Source organism: Pygocentrus nattereri, chromosome 8 (assembly GCF_015220715.1).
Source record: "Pygocentrus nattereri isolate fPygNat1 chromosome 8, fPygNat1.pri, whole genome shotgun sequence".
NCBI lineage: Eukaryota > Metazoa > Chordata > Actinopteri > Characiformes > Serrasalmidae > Pygocentrus > Pygocentrus nattereri.
Window position 1 is genome coordinate 20603178 of NC_051218.1, and position 6662 is coordinate 20609839.

Sequence of the window (6662 nt, forward strand, 5' to 3'; positions counted from 1 at the left end):
AAAATAATAAATAAGTGAATTTAAATATTACAAACAATGTGCCATAAGTTCCTATGTCTTTCAATATTTTGAGTATTTTGGTATTAACAAGAAGTTATTATATGACTTAATATAACTTGTTTTCTGACTAGATATTTCTGTATATTCACCTTGTTATAACCTCATTCTCAGTGTAATACTTTCTGGGTTATTTCAGAATCATCTAGCTCTGTTCATTATTCTGTGTCTTATTGTACGAAAAAACAAATGTTTTATGCAATAAAAACATCAGTTGCAAACTTTTACACATGTACACGAGCATATTAGCACTACATGTTTGACCTCATTTCTGTCTCTCTCTTTCTCTCCCTGTCCGTGTCACGTACACAAACATACACATGTCTAGTGGGCTGGGGACAAGCCAGTGCTGAGCCTTCACTAAAACAGCCGTGCATGAACAATGATGATGTCATACTGGGCAGTAGACAATGCCTGTCTCCGGGCATAACTCTAACTCAACCATGAAATGAGATATATGCAGAGAGAGAGGGAGAGACAGAGAGAAAGAGAGAGAGGGAGAGATTAAGAGAGAGAAACTAAAGCAAGCTCTGCTTTTCCTGAACTTTTCAGTCTGTATTGCCTCTAAATATCTACAACACAAGAATCACTGAGGAAATATCACCATGAAAGCAGCGGCTCTGACTGAGAGAGCTTGGATGAGATATATGATAATGTGCTTCATCTCAACTTGTGACAAGCATTAACAATTATATAAAGCAGAGCTGGGAGATTCTGTTCAAGGCATAAATGGTAGATCTGATATCATACCCTCATAATCAAGTTTCCTAAATGGTCCTTGGTAGTGATACAGATACCAGTAATAATACCCTCAATATGATATTTTCCATTCAAAAACTACAAAGCTTTAAAATGCACTATTTGCATCTAAAAAACCTTCTTTAAGACGAGCACCTAAAAGTAGATTTTCATGCTCAAACTACTTAAACTCTACTACCCCATAGGAAGAAAAACACGGCTAACAACATCACATCACACAATATTAGACTGCAATTTCACAGCTAGATTTGTTACAGAATTTGATCAGATTCATTTGTCTTCCTCTGATATCTGATCCAACATTTTCTGCTGATATCGGCCCAATACTCTTACTAGTGTTTCTCCACATAAAGGCTATAAATGGTTTCCCCCAAGTATACTGATGGCCACCCAAGAATATTTTGTCCCACTTTAACAATGTCCAATTTCCATTTCACTCCATTTTAGCACATAACAATGAATATATTATATATTGATATGAATAAACAAGGGCACACAGTGTCACTAACGCAAAGCATGGCCAAAGCATTTTCCCAGTGGTCATTTCCACAACCTAAATCTTGAAGTGATTTACATCTAAAACCAAAAAACATAGAAAGTTTAACATTCACTTCTTTGATGCCTGTTTTGAATACCTGAATGAGTAAACAAGAACCTCCTCCACCCCTGTATGGTGCCCCCAACCCCTCCACCCAACCCTGGTTTGTTTCAGACCTGTGAGAAACACTGGATACCTGTTGATATGTATATGTCACCTCCAGCTCCAGGCTTGGCTGTACAGTTACAGGAAAAAAAAACCCTTTAATTACTGTAGCACCTTTATCCTTTTAAAATCCCTTTAAAATCCCAGGCTTAGTACATCTTAAGGCCTATTATTCTGTAATTACCTGGACTAAGATGTAAACTATCTGAGCTGTTCATAAGTTATAGAAGTGTGGAATAAAATGTTTTGACCATTTAAGAAAGTTAAAGAGGTTCTTCATACGTACATCTCATTTAATAAAACATTAACTGAAAGGTTACTTGGGAAACCAACAGAGGTTCTTCTAGAGCACCACTCCAAAGAACCATTTGTGGCACCTTTAATTTAAAGAGTGTAGTGTTATGGATCTATCTCAACTCCCACTGAGAAAAAGCGAGAAACGCAAACTGGTAAAGGTGCTCTGGTTTTGCTCTCAAATTTTACCACAAATGGGTAAATAAAGAAAAGGCCAGCGCATGGCAGCCCATAGCATGCCTTTCCATGTACCCTTGACACTGAACCAACTTCCAGTTTGATCTTGTTATGATGACTCTTCATGACTGCTCACATCTTCTACACCAACACACAGACCTACTTTCACCCTCTGAGGGCTCATCTGAAATCTTTGAGATTAATGCTGGACAGGTCAGCCCTGGGTATGATTCCTCTGGAACTCAGCAAGTCATACGTAGAACACATCAGGGCCTCACACACACTGCCTCCGCCCCATGGGCAACTGCTCTGAGCAGCTCAATCTGTGTGCCATAGAGAAAACAATGCAGGGTAATGGCTCCACAGACAGGAGTCCAGTTAGCTCAATCAGCAGGGGAATCATCTGGAGAGCAGGGGGCTTCAGACACACTGATTGCAAGGTGATTTACCTACCGGGATAATGACTCAGCAGGCCATGGGCTGACATGAGAGCACCAAGCTTCTGAGGAGCAAAAAAAAAAAAAAAAGAAGAAAAAAAATAGTCAAGACAGCTCACCCATGGCCCTGATCGTTCCACTGGTGGTGGCTGCTTCCATCTAGATTGTCGATATCAGCTCTTGAGAGATGCAAGCATAGCCCCCAGCAACTAAGGGTGGATTTAAGACCACACCACAAAAGGTGAAGGGAAAGTGACCCAGCATGCTGCTTCCTACAGCATGGAGAACAAACAGTGGGCAGGGAAAAACTTGCTGCATGCTGAAGGCCACAGAATAGGTGGGAAAGGTAAGGTCCAAAGTTTTTTCTAATGGTAAGTGCATGTGGGCATGTGTGTGCTGGGAGGGGGTACTACATCGAGGCTTGAATGGAACAGCTCTTTGATGTGTTGAGTTAATCTTGGGCCTCTGAGGGCAAAGGAAGGGCAGAACGAGGAGGAAGGACCTTCAAAGTCAAATGATGGCTTTGTGGGATGGAAAGGCATGGCTTGAAGAAGAGCTTTCCACGTCTGCAGGGCATTTGGACGTTAACTTCAGCAACATCTCAATGGGAGTCCTGCTGGTACAATGGAATAGGGAATAAGGTTCAGTCAAAACAAAGCTATAACACAATATCTGTTAAACTACCAATACCTCACTCTTATGTCAGGCCTGTTTCTTGAATCTATGCCCAGAAACAAACCTGCCCAAACAATACCTGCCAATGACAAACATGACTACCAGCCACTAATTTGTAATTGTGGTTTGAAAAAAAAGTAAAAATTCCATCTGAGCAGTTTCTGAATTTATGTCATGTTATTTAATATTTTGCCTTAAGATGCTCTGAGGGTTTAGGCCAAACTAAAGGTCACACTAAAACTCTGACTGACCTTGTTTATATCTAAAATATAATATATGTAATATAGTTATAGTAATATAGTTATGAAAAAATCATGAAAAATCTACAAAATTCTCCTTTAAAGGATTCATATGTAGGTCCTAGTATTCCCTCGACTCTCATGAGTACATAGTTTTAGCATTATTCAATAGTTTCAAAGAGGTTTTCAAACAATTTACAGAAATCTTAAGACTTACTAACATATATTTCTGCAACTACTACTGGTGGTAAAACACCAGTGGGAAATGGTGTCATCAAGGCCTTCTGGACCTTCAGAGAAGGCCTAAAGATTTCTGTGAAATAAAAAAGTCTGTAATTTCATGCTTGTTCTATTTAAACTCTGTAGTACTGTATCTGTATTGTAGTAATGCTCTTTCTTCATTGTTTAATTTTGATGAGAAACAAAGGGTTAAACACTTGAAATGCCCAACAGAACATGATCTAGTTAGGAGTTCTCTCTCTCAATGGTATCTAGGGTGATGAAGCAAAGTGAGCTCTCGCATTGGTTAGGACTTCATGATGTGGACCGAAGGCCTAATGTGTCTGATTAACCACCAACATAACTCATAGTAGAATCAACTGATGATGTTTTGATCAATGGGTGAGGCCAATTTTGTGAAAAAAGTCAGTCTACTTCTTCAGAAAGTCTTAGATATGTAAGCAGCATTAGGAGCTGTAGCCTGATCGATGTGTTTTAATCAGATGTCAAAATTGGAAAACTCAGCTTAATGCCAGGACTGAGTCGCTATAAAATTGTTACAAGGTCAAAAAATATGTTAATGTATCTCTTACAAGCTTCAAATAAAACATGGAATGTACTTGAATGAACAGTCCTCACAGTTAGCTTAGTGCTAATCTATGACTAGAAATTAGCATTAACACAGAGGTATTTTTTGACACTTATAGACTGAAGGCCAAGCTCTATTAGTCACAGCTCACCACTGGAAAATACACTATAACTACAAATACTGCTACTAATAGTTAACAGTTAAAAGCACTTCACTTTGATTTTAAGCTTACATTTATAAATATTTATGAAACTACAGAGATTTAATTTGACAGACCAGGTTGAATTTTAGCTACAACCGAAAACATAATAGACAGTGAGAACAGCTAAACAATCTATTATTTCATCGCTGTCCAAAAAACTAATATGTATCCATTTTTTCAATTTTTAAATTTTTAATCTTTTGAGCACGGCGACTGCCCTTTACACCGTATGAAAATTTCAATGATATAACAACCAATAGAAATGTTCCAAAATCACTTTACATTAACTTACATGAAGTACGTTTTTGCCCTCTCATGTAAACTTTCCATTTTGGAGATATTTGTTTTTCAACTCTGTTATTGCGTGTACAGCTATTATGAAATAAATGTGTAAGTTGAGTTACTAAGACCTGAAGTGTGGAAGCAGTTAAATGTTTTGAAAAGCTATGTGCTTTCAAACTTTTGACAGGCAGTGTAGATTAAGAAGAGAACGGTGCTATGATCAGGGGTGTTAGGAGCAGGACTGAGGGGTTATGGATGGAGTTTTGGAGGGCTCAGTGGATCTATTTAGCTCCCAGCAGCACAGTGCACCCCCTATGTTACCCTCCACCCCCTTCCCCCACCCCACTCTCCCCCAAACCCCATCCCTCCCCGCCCCCGGGCTTTGTGCGGCCTGAGCCAGGCTCCTCCCTCTTCTGTCACCCGGCCATTCCGCTTTGCTTAGCACACACAATGGGCGCTCAGTGCTCGGCCTCCTGACGCTGCATTCTGCCTGTGCACCGGGGAGAGAGATGGGCCAGGGGGCCTACTGACAAGGGGGGGAGGTGGGCAGCAGAGGCAGCACTAGTATACATCATGTGACTAAATGCCATCCTGGGACCCCCCCGGCCCCTTTGGCACCCCCCAGTACCCTGCACACACAGATGGAACGCACAAAACAAGTTGCCTTTCGAGCAGAGCATGGCATTCGGCAGAAAAACAAGCCTAAACAAACAAGTGTCCGACCATGGTGCATTGCACAGTGTACTGTTGCCCCGGTCCAGACTAGAGCCGCTCAACTGAAGCATGACTGAGCCTAGCTACATATGGGTCCTCTCTTTATCCGTAGGCCGGGCCACCGGGCACTCAGCCCCCACGGAATTTTAAAACCTGGCCCTCTGAGACTTTGCTTGGAAAATTAATCCACAACGCGGGGGTGAGAGTGTTCATTTGGAACAATTAAAGCATTTTACAGCACCCTTGACAAATCAATCCAGAAGAAGCATATTTTCAGAACCTACCGCTATACATCTAACAAGTGGAAAGGCTCAGATCATGGGGTCCAAAACTTTAGAAACTATAAGAAATAATGATTTTGTTGTTGCTGTTTAAAAAAATGTAGCTCCAAAATGGTAACAGGGAAAGAAAGCACGTTCTTACCTTTTAATGTATGCTAATGGTACAAAATTTTATTCCAAGTAAATTTGGTACATTTGTATTTGTCCGTTCATTGTGATATTACTAATGGCAGCTGGTGCATTTAAATTATGTGGGGGAAAAAAATGAAAAAAGACAAAAATGGAGATAAAAAGCTTTGTTCCAACAGCAGCGAAATTAATATTATTCATATTCATCTCTCTAAATTCAGAGAGTAAACTCCAATTCGAATTCAAATTTTCAGATTGAAATTGTTATAAAAGTATTTTTGTATTCAGTTTACCATTCGTCAACTGATTACATGTAAAACGTAAAGTCTTTCAGTGGTGAGGACAGGGTGATGCCACAGCCTTTGGCACAGGATAAAGTGTCTACAGGTGCATCATCACTAGCCTATCCAAGACATCTTTGACAAAGGGGCAAAGTAAAGCCCCACACCCCACTACACACACACACCCACACACACACAGCTGTATCACAGTGCTTACACTGTCATGCTAAGATGCTAAGATGATCTTAAGTGGATGTGTGTATACAAGACCACCTCTCATTTATTTAATTTTCCAATCAAGACAACCATTAAGTACAAGTTCATTTTTTCAGTATTTAATGTTTCCACCCTTTGCATTCGCATCTATTAAAGCCTCCATTATTTTCATGAGGCTTGCTTTCAGTTTTTACAAGAACTCTGTAGGGATATTTTTTCACACCTCAAAAGTTCAGTCTTAGAAGTCAAAGACATTTCTTGTTTCTCAGGATCCAAGTATTCCTAAACACATTCATTGACACTGAGGTCTGGGGTGGACAGTCCGCTGTTCTGAGAACACCAGCATCTTTGTTTAATTAGAGGAGTAGGTCTTCTGCAGTTGTTAATAGTCACATTTTCTCTATAACC